The sequence below is a fragment of the Triticum urartu genome, chromosome 1A (genome assembly GCF_056163025.1).
Source record: "Triticum urartu cultivar PI428250 chromosome 1A, HENAU_Tu73, whole genome shotgun sequence".
In the NCBI taxonomy this organism is placed as follows: domain Eukaryota; kingdom Viridiplantae; phylum Streptophyta; class Magnoliopsida; order Poales; family Poaceae; genus Triticum; species Triticum urartu.
In genome coordinates, this window is record NC_141873.1 from 376,830,758 (window position 1) to 376,844,401 (window position 13,644).

Consider the following 13,644-nt stretch of genomic DNA (forward strand, 5'->3'; position numbering starts at 1 on the left):
TTTCGCTTGAGGACAAGCGAGGTCTAAGCTTGGGGGAGTTGACACGTCCATTTTGCATCATGTTTTCTTACTGTTATTTATAATGTTTCTATCCATAATTAATAATGCTTTTTGGAGTAATTCTAATGCCCTTTCTCTCATAATTTACAAGGAACACACCAATAGGGAGAATTCTGGCTGCTGGAAATCTGGACCTAGAAAAGCTACGTCAGGCCACCTATTCTGCACAACTCCAAATGAGCTGAAACTTCACGGAGATTTTTTATGGATTATTTAAGAAATACTGGAGCCAATAAACACCAGAGGGGGGCACCAGGTGGGCACAACCCACCTGGCGCGCCAGGCCCCCCAGGCGTGCCCTGGTGGGTTGTGGCCTCCTCGGCCCACCTCCAATGCCCATCTTCTAGTATATAAGTCATTTTGACCTAGAAAAAATAAGAGGAGGACTTTCGGGACGAAGCACAGCCGCGTCGAGGCGGAACTTGGGCAGGAGCACTTTTGCCCTCCGGCGGAGCGATTCCGCTGAGGGAACTTCCCTCCCGGAGGGGGAAATCATCGTCATCATCATCACCAACAACTCTCCCAACTTGGGGAGGGCAATCTCCATCAACATCTTCAATAGCACCATCTCCTCTCAAACCCTAGTTCATTTCTTGTGTTCAATCTTGTTACCGGAACTATAGATTGGTACCTGTAGGTGACTAGTGGTGTTGATTACATCTTGTAGTTGATTACTATATGGTTTAGTTGGTGAAAGATTATATGTTCAGATCCATTATGCTATTTAATACTCCTCTGATCATGAACATGTTTATCATTTATGAGTAGTTACTTTTGTTCTTGAGGTCACGGGAGAAATCATGTTGCAAGTAATCATGTGAACTTGATATGTGTTTGATATTTTGATAGTATGTATGTTGTTATTCCATTAATGGTGTCATGTGAACGTCAAGTACATGACACTTCAGCATATTTGGGCCTAAGGGAATGCATTGTGAAGTAGCAATTAGATGGTGGGTTGCGAGAGTGGCAGAAGCTTAAACCCCAGTTTATGCGCTATTTCATACGGGACCGATTGGATCCAAAAGTTTAATGCTATGGTTAGAATTTATTCTTAATACTTTTCTCGTAGTTGCGGATGCTTGAGGGAGGGTTAATCATAAGTAGGAGGTTTTTTCAAGTAAGAACAGCACCTAAGCACCGGTCCACCCACATATCAAATTATCAAAGTAGCGAACACAAATCAAACCAACATGATGAAAGTGACTAGATGAAATTCCCGTGTACCCTCAAGAAATCTTTGCTTATCATAAGAGACCGTTTTGGCCCGTCCTTTGCCTCAAAAGGATTGGGCTACCTTGCTGCACTTTTGTTACTATTATCGTTACTTGCTCGTTACAAAATATCTTGCTATCAAACTACTCGCTACTTACAATTTCAGCACTTACAGACAATACCTTACTGGAAACTACTTGTCATTTCCTTCTGCTCCTCGTTGGGTTCGACACTCTTACTTATCGAAAAGAGCTACAATTGATCCCCTGTACTTGTGGGTCATCAATAATGAATACCATTTAGTTTATTATCAACTCTTTGTCCTAGAACAACACCAACAGGATAATCACTAGCATCACACATAATTTCAAAAGGCAAGTTCCAATCAGGTGGTTGAACAATAGGTGCAGTATTAAGACTTTCTTGAGTGTTTCAAAGGCTTCTAAACAATCATCATCGAAAACAAAAGTAATATCCTTTTGCAAAAGATTAGTAATGGGTCTAGAAATTTTAGAAAAGTCTTTGATAAATCTCCTAAGAAACCAACATGACCTAGGAAACTACGAATACCTTTGATGTCCTTAGGACATGGCATTTTCTCAATTGCATCAACCTTAGCTTGGTCCACTTCAATACCTTTTTCAGAAATTTTATGGCCCAAGACAATGCCTTCATTAACCATAAAGTGGCACTTCTCCCAATTCAAGACAAGATTTGTTTGTTCACATCTCTGCAAAACTCGTTCAAGATTGCTTAAACAATCATCAAAAGACTTCCCATAAACAGAAAAGTCATCCATGAAAACCTCAAGAATCTTTTCACAAAAGTCAGAGAATATAGCAGTCATACATCTTTGAAAGGTAGCAGGTGCATTACGTAAACCAAAAGGCATACGTCTATAAGCATAAGTTCCAAAGGGACAAGTAAAAATAGTCTTTTCTTGATCAGGTTGAGAAATAGGTATTTGTGAAAAGCCAGAGTATCCATCTAGGAAGGAAAAGTGTGTGTGCTTAGATAATCTTTCAAGCATTTGATCAATAAAAGGCAAGGGGTAATGATCTTTTCTAGCTGCTTTGTTTAATTTTCTGTAATCAATTACCATTCTATAGCCTATAACAATTCTTTGTGGAATAAGTTCATTCTTATCATTGGGAACAATAGTAATACCTCCTTTCTTAGGGACACAATGAACAGGACTTACCCATCTACTACCAGCTATAGGATAGATTATACCTGCTTCCAGAAGTTTTAAGATTTCCGTTCTTACCACTTCCTTCATTTTTGGATTCAACCGACGTTGGTGATCAACAACCGGTTTAGCATCAGGTTCCATATTAATTTTGTGTTGACATAGAGTGGGACTAATGCCCTTTAAATCATCAAGAGTATATTCAATAGCAGCCCGGTGCTTCCTTAGAACTTTCAATAATCTTTCTTCTTCATGTTCTGAAAGGTTAGCACTAATAATAACAGGATATATCTTCTTTTCATTGAGATAAGCATATTTCAAAGTGTCCGGCAATTGTTTTAATTCAAACACAGGATCACCTTTAGGTGGAGGAGGACCTCCTAGAGTTTCAATAGGCAGATTGTGTTTAAGCAGAGGATGTTGTTCAAAGAAAACCTTGTCTATTTCATTTCTTTCATGCATATGTAAATCATTTTCATGGTCTAGCAAATATTGTTCTAAAGGATCCATGGGTGGAGCAGCAATAGAAGCAAGACCAATTAATTCATCCTTACTTGGCAATTCTTTTTCATGATGATTTCTACTAAACTTGGAAAAATTAAACTCATGAGACTCATCACCAAAGCTAACACCAACAGTTTGTTTCTTACAGTCTATCTTAGCATTGACTGTATTCAAGAAAGGTCTACCAAAGATAATGGGACAAAAGTCATCTTGTGGGAAACCAATAACAAGAAAACCAGTAGGGTATTTTATTTTCCCAGACAAGACTTCAACATCTCTAATAATCCCAATTGGTGATATGGTGTCTCTATTAGCAAGTTTAATAGTAACATCTATTTCTTCTATCTCAGCAGGTGCTATGTCTTTCACGATTTCTTCATATAAAGTGTAAGGAATAGCACTCACACTAGCACCCATGTCACATAAACCATGATAACAGTGATCTCCTATTTTAACTGAAATAACAGGCATGCCAACAACAGGTCTATGTTTATCTCTTTTATCAGGTTTAGCAATTCTAGCAGCTTCTTCACAGAAGTAAATAACATGCCCATCCATATCTTCTTCCAGGAGATCTTTAAGCATAGCAATACTAGGTTCAACTTTAATTTGTTCATCAAGTTTAGGTGTTCTAATATAGCTTTTGTTAACCACAGTTGAAACTTTAGCATGTTCCTTAATCCTAACAGGGAAAGGTAGTTTCTCAATATAAGCAGAAGGAACAACTGGATCAACATTATAAATTATAGTTTCTTCTTTAACTGGTACTAGTTCTTTAATTTCTTCTTCAATAGGTGGGTGATATTTAAACCACTTCTCCTTAGGGAGTTCAACATGAGTAGCAAATGATTCACAAAAGGAGGCTACTATCTCAGAGTCAAGTCCATATTTAGTGCTAAACTTTTGAAAAGCATCGGTATCCATAAAAGATTTAACACAATCATACTTATGTTTAATACCTGACTCTTTACATTCATCGAGTTCCCAATCTTCAGAGTTGCATTTAATTCTTCCCAAAAGATCCCACCGGAATTCAATAGTCTTCTTCATAAATGAACCAGCACGAGAAGTATCAAGCATGGTTTGATCATTACGAGAAAGCCGAGCATAAAAATTCTGGATAATAATTTCTCTTGAGAGCTCATGATTGGGGCATGAATATAACATTGACTTAAGCCTCCCTCAACCTAGAGCGATACTTTCTCCTTCACGAGGTCAAAAAATATATATATAATTCCGATCACGATGAACTAGATGCATAGGATAATTTTTTTTTGGTGGAACTCTAGTTTCAAACGATTCCAATTCCATGGTCCAATATCATCACATAGCATATACCATGCCAATGCTTTTCCCTTCAAAGATAAAGGGAAAACCTTTTTCATCACTTCATCCCGGGGTAAACCTGCAAGCTTAAACAATCCACAAACTTGTTCCACATATATTAAGTGCATATCAGGATGTTCGGTTCCATCTCCTGCATAAGGATTAGCTAGCAGTTGTTCTATCATTCCCGAAGGAATTTCATATTCAATATTTTTAGTAGGTGCAGTAGGTTGAGGGGTAGATAATTGTGGTTCCGGACGAGGTGAAGATACCCCGAACAAACCCCTCAAAGGATTGTTTTCCATAGTAACAAGTGACAATAAATTTCAGCACACTATATAAATGTTTCCTTACCAAATTCCACTTACCAAAGGCGCTTCACTCCCCGGCAACGGCGCCAGAAAATAGCCTTGATGACCCACAAGTATAGGGGATCAATTGTAGCTCTTTTCGATAAGTAAGAATGTCGAACCCAACGAGGAGCAGAAGGAAATGACAAGTAGTTTCCGGTAAGGTATTGTCTGCAAGTGCTGAAATTGTAAGTAGCGGAGTAGTTTGATAGCAAGATAATTTGTAACGAGCAAGTAGCGATAAAAGTAACAAAATTGCAGAAAGGTAGCCCAATTCTTTTGAGGCAAAGGACAGGCCAAATGGTATCTTATGATAAGCAAAGCGTTCTTGAAGGTACACGGGAATTTCATCTAGTCACGTTCATCAAGTTGGCCTGATTTGTGTTTGCTACTTTGATAATTTGATATGTGGGTGGGCCGGTGCTTAGGTGTTGTTCTTACTTGAACAAACCTCCTACTTATGATTAACCCTCCCGCAAGCATCCGCAACTACGAGAAAAGTATAAGAATAAATTCTAACCATAGTATTAAACTTTTGGATCCAATCGGTCCCTTACGAAATAGCGCATAAACTGGGGTTTAAGCTTCTGCCACTCTCGCAACCCACCATCTATTTTCTACTCCACAATGCATTCCCTTAGTCCCAAATATAGTGAAGTGTCATGTAGTCGACATTCACATGACACCACTAAGGGAATAACAACATACATACTATCAAAATATCAAACACATATCAAGTTCACATGATTACTTGCAACATTATTTCTCCCGTGACCTCAAGAACAAAAGTAACTACTCACAAATGATAAACATTTTCATGATCAGAGGAGTATTAAATAGCATAATGGATCTGAACATATAATCTTCCACCAAATAAACCATATAGTAATCAACTACAAGATGTAATCAACACTACTAGTCACCCACAAGTACCAATCTATAGTTTCGGTAACAAGATTGAACACAAGAGATGAACTAGGGTTTGAGAGGAGATGGTGCTGTTGAAGACGTTGATGGAGATTTCCCTCCCCGAGATGGGAGAGTTGTTGGTGATGATGATGATGATTTCCCCCTCCGGGAGGGAAGTTCCCCTGGCGGAATCGCTCCGCCGGAGGGCAAAAGTGCTCCTGCCCAATTTCCACCTCGAGGCGGTGGCGCTTCGTACCGAAAGTCCTCCCCTTATTTTTTCTAGGTCAAAATGACTTATATACCAGAAGATGGGCACCGGAGGTGGGCCAAGGAGGCCACAACCCACCAGGGCGCGCCTGGGGGGCCTGGCGCGCCCAGGTGGGTTGTGCCCACCTGGTGCCCCCCCCCCCTCTGGTGTTTATTGGCTCCAGTATTTCTTAAATAATCCATAAAAAATCTCTGTGAAGTTTCAGCTCATTTGGAGTTGTGGAGAATAGGTGGCCTGGCGTAGCTTTTCCAGGTCCAGATTTCCAGCTACCGAGTAAATTATGAGAGAAAAGGCATTAGAATTACTCCAAAAAGCATTATTATGGATAAAAACATTATAAATAACAGTAAGAAAACATGATGCAAAATGGATGTATTAATCTCACCTCGGGTTTTGTAAACTATCGCAAAGCAAAGGGGGTAGCACATGATAACCAAAGGTTCACACGAATGCCATTTGTGTATTCATTGGGATCGATATGGATGTCCACGGTTCAGATATAGGTCATTGAACGAAAGGGGTTTTGTTCATGTCTATGTTTTACCAAACCTACATGGTCACAAGCTTAAGGGAATCATGATCTGTTGAGTGTTAGTGGAGCAATAGTTATGAGAAAGTATTCATGAAATAGTTTCATTAATATTAGAAATACTGTTGAGAGGAACCGGAAGCATTGTGGGGTTTACTGGGTAATACCGAGAATTGTTATATAGGTGAAAATTGTTTTCGGGGACTTAAATATAAATAATAAAGGGCTGTAATATGATTAGGAGACCCCTGGAATTATTCATAGTCAATGGGCTAAAGAAAATAAGAAAATGCATATTAGGGAAGAGTTAATGGGCCCTAAGGCCCATTAGTGGAGGCGCTCAAGGGGGAGGCCGAATTGGGGAGGTGAAGTTGAACTCCACCAGCCCCTAGGCCGGTGCAAGGGGGGAACCATTGATACGTCTCCAACGTACCTATAATTTTTAATTATTCCATGCTATTATATTAAAAATCCTAAAAATACCTTGCTGCAATTTTGATTTATTTATTTTATTTCCTATTTTGTTCGATCTATCTATCTATCACCATACAATTTAATATTGCAATTAACCGTCAAGGGATTGACAACCCCTTGTTCGCGTTGGGTGCAGGGATTTGTTATTTTGCGTCCAGGTGCTGTTAATGAGTTGTTGTGTGATTCTCATACTGGATTGATAACCTTGGTTTCATAACTTAGGGAAATACTTATCTCTATTATAGTGCATCATCCTATCCTCTTCAAGGAAATCCCAATGCAACTCACAAGTAGCAACCCCTCCCCAAGTGGGCCATCCCTCCCTCTCCCTTCAACTTATATATACTAGAGGATTTTGGCCTTTGTAGACATTAGTTTTGGAGCCTCCTCTAGTTCTCTAGTTCTAGTTGATCCATTTAGAGCTAGATCTAGTTCTCTCTAATACTCATAATGAAAGGCCCCATGTGGCTCTAATATTCCCCCTCTAATTCTCGGTGGCGATTAGTTCTGGATGGCAAAGCGCAACCGGATCATGAAGCATGTACACTTGCAAAGTGCAGAGAGGACGTGCTTTCGGTCCTTTGTTTGAGGGATCGTCATGGACAGTTCGAGGGATCGTCATGGACGGTTAAAGGGACTTCAAGAACGATATTCATCAACTCTACTTTCACTACAACTTAGAGTTGGTAACAAGCTGATCTAAACCCCTTTATGCATCTTCATAGTGATCCTCGACCGTGTTCATAGGATGAATTTTTTTTGTTTTCTACTATGTTTCCCAACACTCAACTCCAAAATATTCAATCCAACGTAAAGAAACATCGAAGAGCAAGACTTAATTCACCAAGAAAATAAGAGAGGGGGAGTGAACATCATGTGATCCAACTTGATTAACAAAGCTCACTATACATCAAGATTGAAATCCATCAAGAACATGGGGGAGGGAGATCAAACACATAGCTACTAGTGCATACCCTCAGGCCTAAGCCCCAAGGATGAACTACTCACGCATCACCATGGAGGTAGCAAGGTTGATAAAGAGGCCTCCCGTGGTGACTTCCCCCTCCAGTAGGGTGCCGGAAAATAGCCTCAAGATGAGATCATTTCGGAACAGAGGCTTGCGGCGGCGAAAAAATTGTTTCGGGTCTCACTTCGAGGGTTTCTGAATATTTCAGAATTTATAGGGCAAGAATTAGGGTAAACTGAACCACGAGGGGCCCATAAGCCAGAGTAACGCGCCCTACCCCCAGGGTGTGCCCCTGCCTTGTGGGGCCCTCATGGGTCTTCTAGTCCTCCCCCGAAGCCTCTAGCTAGGGTCTCTTATTGTCCAAGAAAAATCATCAAAAAGTTTCATCGTGTTTGGACTTCTGTATGTATAGTTTTTCTGCAAAACAAAAAACATGCAAAAAAAAACAGGAACTGGCACTAGGCACTAGATTAATAAGTTAATCCATAAAAGTAATATAAAAGTGCACCAAAACCATATACAATTGATGTAAATATAGCAAGAATACTCCATAAATTATAGATGCGTTGGAGACGTATCTGTATGCAACAAAAATATCAATGGCATATGCATCCCTAGATATATTTAAGGATGGCAATTTTACCCATGGGTACCCGACCCGCATGGGTAGGGCATGAGCACATTTTTGTACCCATGTGTAGCGCCCAAACCCTACCCGATTAGTCATGGGTAGGGTATGGGTACAATTTTGTGCCCGTGTGTACGTGATACGTCCATTTTGCATCATGTTTTCCTACTATTATTTATAATGTTTTAGATCAATATTTCACTTTATGATGCAATTCTAATTCCTTTTCTCTCTTATTATGCAAGATACACACGAAGGGGGAAATTGGCGATAGCTGGAATTTTGGACCTAAAAGAGCTACAACAGAGATAGCTATTCTCAGGAGCTCCAAATGACTTAAAATTTCACAGAGAATTATTTTGGAATATATAAAAAATACTGGAAGAAAGAAGTACTAGAGAAGACTCATTGTGGGCCCACAAAAGCAGGGGCGTGCCTTAGTGCCTTGTTGGGCCCATAGATGCCCTCCGGTGCCCATCTCCTACTATATGAGGCTATCTGCCCTAGAAAAAAATAAGAGAAAGCTTTCCGGACAAAGCGCCACCTTCTTGAGACAAAACCTGGGCAAGAGCACTTTTGCACTCCGGTTGAGTAATTCCGCCGGGGATACTTCCCTCCAGGAGGGGGAAATCGAAGCCGTCCTCATCACCAACGCTCCTCTCACTGTGGGAGGACTCATCTCCATCAACATATTCACCAGCACCATCTCATATCCGGACCCTAGTTCATCTCTTCTATTCAGCCTTTACCCAAAACCTCAGATTGGTGTCTTTTGGTTGCTAGTAGTGTTGATTACATCTTGTAGTTGATGCTAGTTGGTTTATTTGGTGGAAGATTGTATGTCCAGATTGTTAATCATATATTTATCTCCTCTGATCATGAACTTGAATATGATTTTTGAGTAATTCCATTTATTCTTGAGGACATGGGAGAAGTCTTGTTATAAGTAATCATGTGAAGTTGATCTCTGTTCAATATTTTGATGACATATTATGTTATTCTTCCTCTAGTGGTGTCATGGGAACGCCGACTACATGACACATTACCGTGTTTGGGCCTAGGGGAAGGCACTGTAGGATTAGTAAGTAGATGATGGGTTGCGAGAGTGGCAAAAGCTTAAACCCTAGTTTATGCGCTATTCCATGAGGGCTGATTTGGATCCATATGTTTCATCCTACGGTTAGATTTATCTTACTTCTTCTTTCGTAATTGTGGATGCTTGTGAGATGGGGTAATCATAAGTGGGTTGTTTATTCAAGTAAGAACAACACCCTAGCACCGGTCCACCCACATAACAATTTATCAAAGTAGTGAACATGAATCAATGAATCATGATGAATGTGACTAGACGAAATCCCTATGTGTCCTCGAGAACGCTTTGCTTATTATAACAAGTACTTCTAGTTTGTCCTCTGTAATATAAGGATTGGGCCACCTTGTTGCACCTTATTACTTTGGTTACTTGTTACTTGCTACGAATTATCTTGCTATCAAACTATCTGTTACAACTATTCTACAACACTTGCAGAGAAAACCTTATTGAAACCATTTATTAATTCCTTTTGCTCCTCGTTGGGTTTGACACTCTTACTTATCGAAAGGACTAAGATTGATCCCATGTACTTGTGAGTCATCAGTATGCCCATACCCTACCGATTATCTTACACCATTTGTTAGAAACCCTAAGCTACCAAGTCCTTGTATGTAAGCTTCATATCCAACCCCATCCTCCGTCCAATAATCAATTCCCCATCCATAGAAACCTCTTGGCACCTCCAACATAGATGGAACTAGAAATAATGTCACCACCCTTCTATGTTGTGTTGATCTACCCTATGGGTACCCATTGGGCATGGATATTTACCTGATGGGTAGGGTATGGGTAGGATTTTATGCCCATAGAAACATGGGTATGGGTATGGGTATAGGATTATTGTACCCGCACCATACCCTGCCCATTGCCATCCTTCATAGATTCTATACCAACAGTTGATAAAGCAAGGGTGTGGCCGTGTGGGAGAAGACTCTCCGGAGGTCGTCATTGTAGGTTTTGAGAAATGAAGGTGTGAGGTAGGCATGGGCGGTGGCGTCTCCGACTTCTGTGGCGCCAATTGCCATGGCCCATCGAAGGGGCTTTTTGTGAGGGTAACCGAATGGGCCTTCTTTGTTAAGAGCAACTCTAGCAGATCCGCTATATTCGCCCGTCCATTATATTAACCACCTATATAAGGGACGGGGATGATTTTTCGTCCCATGCTGATCTGCTATATTTGGTCGTCCGCTAATTTTTTTTGCAGGATCCTTCAAATTTCGGCCCGCGTCAAACATATCTATGCCCCCTTCTTTTTGCTGGTTCCTCTATCCCACCTGCTCCTTAGCGCGAAGGAAACTTTCGACCCTTCCGTTCCTGCTTCCACTCGTCGCTGTCGCCGATCTCGCCGGCCCCTTGTCTTCTCGCCTCGCCATGCTGCCAATCACCGCTATGGAGTACCTGGAGCCACCGGGCGGTGCATGCGCCGCCGCCCCCGACGGTGCTGCTCTGGCCTTCTGCGCCTCCCGCAACCATGCACGATGCCGACGCGCCAACACCTTCCACCCCCGACATCAAGCGAAAGTGACAGTGGAATCACCTCATGCAAGGAAGTGTGGTTGCCGCCGGGTCGCCTTCTTCTAATGCCGTTGTGCTCCCTCCCGTGTTGGTCGCCGGCTCGAGGAAGAACGCCTCCTTCGGCCCCTCCGTGGCACTGGCGAAGTCACAATCAAAAGGACCAAGGAAGAATGTGGCTACGGCTCAAGGTCGGGCTCCTTATCCACCCCCTCCTGCCGGCCATGTCCTCCCCGATACCTCCCACTCGACCGGCCATGCCTAGAACGTGTTTGATGAAACGTCCGAGAGGTAAAAGAAATCCTTTGCTTCGGTGATCTTTGGTTTGGTTTTGGATCATTTCCTTATGTTTTCGCCATTGAATTTTGTAGCGAAAACATTCACTCAACATATATCGAAATGTTGGAGGAGAGTGCGGTGGAATTGAGTGCTCCACCTGACGAGTTTGATGCGACAAATCAAGAGAACGTTGAAGCCAAGGTGGAACAAGGGAATGCCGATGGTGATGAAGTAAAGGAGCTTGAGGAGGCCGAGTTCGATGCTAGCCAAGACAAAATAGGGAAAAGGACTGGCAACTACATGGAGACTGAGGATGTTTGCTTGATTCGAGCATGGGAGAGTATGTCACTTGATGCGGTGCCCGGCAAAGATCAAAGCGCAATGAAGTATTGGCAGCAGATCAAGGACAAGTACCATCGGATCTTGGCGTTCGTCTCTAGTCGTTCATTAAGGTTAATCCAAGGCCGTTTGGACGTGATCAAGTAAACATGTGGTCCATTGAGTGGGTGCTTGGAGCAAGTGCGGAATGCACCTCCAAGTGGTGTCACGATTGACGAGTGTGTGAGTGTTTCTTCATTTTGTTGAATATATTTGTGACATTGTCCGATTTGATGAAAGTTTGAGCTCATCCTTGCCTCTGTGTCCATGTGTAGGATCGCATTGCAAATGAATATTTCAAGCAAACAACGGGTTTCAACGGCCGGTCGTTCACTCTTCACGATTGTTGGCGCTTGATCAAGGATAGTGAGAAGTGGAGGGTGAGGGGCAAACTCCACCAAAGAAAGATTCTCTTGTCAATTTGGAAGACGATGATGATAGTGATGATGCACCAAGGGGAGGAAGAAACAAGGGCAAAACCGGATGGAAACAAGCGAGGGTGAAGAGATCGGCCGAGGCATCCACTTTGAGGAATCAAATTAATAAGATGATGAAGGTGAAAGAAACTATTTTGGTTAGGCATTTGGATACTAAAGTGGCCATAGTTGGGAGGAAAGAAAAACACAAGGAGGCAAAGTGGGAGAGAAGGTGTGCCTTCAAGGAACGCAAGATCTCCGGTTCATGATGATGAATCTGGAGGGCATGGATGCAACGACAAGAGAATTTTGGGAGATGAGAAGAATGGCGATCATGTGTCAGGGGAAGATGGACCTTCAAAATCTTATGGCTGGTGGTGGTGGTTTCAACAATGGTGGTGGCGTAGGTTTCAAAAGTGGTGGTGGGGGTTTTGAGGTGGTGTTGGTTTCGGTAATGTTGGTGGTGGTGGGTTTAGAGGTGGTGTTGTCTTTGGCTATGGTGGTGGTGGGTTTGGAGTTGGTGTTGGCTTCGGCACTGGTGGTGGTGGTGGTGGAGGTGGTGGTGTTCCCGGTGGAGGTGGTGAAGCTTTCGGTAATTGAGGTGGAGGTGAAGGTGGTGAAGCTTTTGGCAATGGTGGTGATGGTGCTTCGGCGAACGAAGTTCATGTTGATGCTTTGGCCAATGAAGATGGTGGTGCTCATTCTTCGGTCTATGTGGATAAAAATGGTAATTGAGGTGCTATGGCCGGTGGTGGTGGCAACGATCTTCGCGACAATGATGATGTTGCTTGATTTGTTTTATGGCAGGTGATGATTTGATTATGTTTTACTTTGTTTGATTGTGCATTCGTATGGCCAAACTTGCTACCTCGTATGTTGTGCATGATTTTTGATATAAACTAGTGCGACATGACTATGTTTATATAAATTCTGTGCATCTATATGTACATGTCAATATTTGCCCGCAATTTTTTTTATGGTACCACTAAGCCTCCGGTGCAGAGCAGACCCTGTAAGTCGTCTTGCAAAAAAAATTACAAGATAAGTTTACATGATCTATTCACCGGAGGCCCCGCACTTCTGCAATTTGTTTTTACATGCAGCCCTTATATCAAATTTGCGGGGCGAGGTTTTAGCTGCTAGAGTTGCTCTAACACATGAACTAACAGTGCACCCCTTTTTAAGTGAAGGGTAAGTTTTGATCTACACCATAAATCTGTCTTGATAATTGTAAGCTTTGTAGGGGGTGTACTGAAGCACACTCATGTGCAGGACAACTGAGGAGAATGGTGTCCCAGAGTCGAGACGGTCATTTGCAGACCAAGTCTATGTTGGTTGCACTTGTAATGGCATGACAATGCTACTAAAAGCAAATCAGGATCACTATTTTTCCCTCCGAGGAGAATAGTATTTGTATTACTCAGATAATAAGAACTCCATCCGTTCCATGTTACAACCGGTTGTAATAACATCTACATTATGGGACGGAGGGAGCAGGTAACAATCAATCAGCTAATGTAAGCTGTGAAACAAAATCCCATTTACCA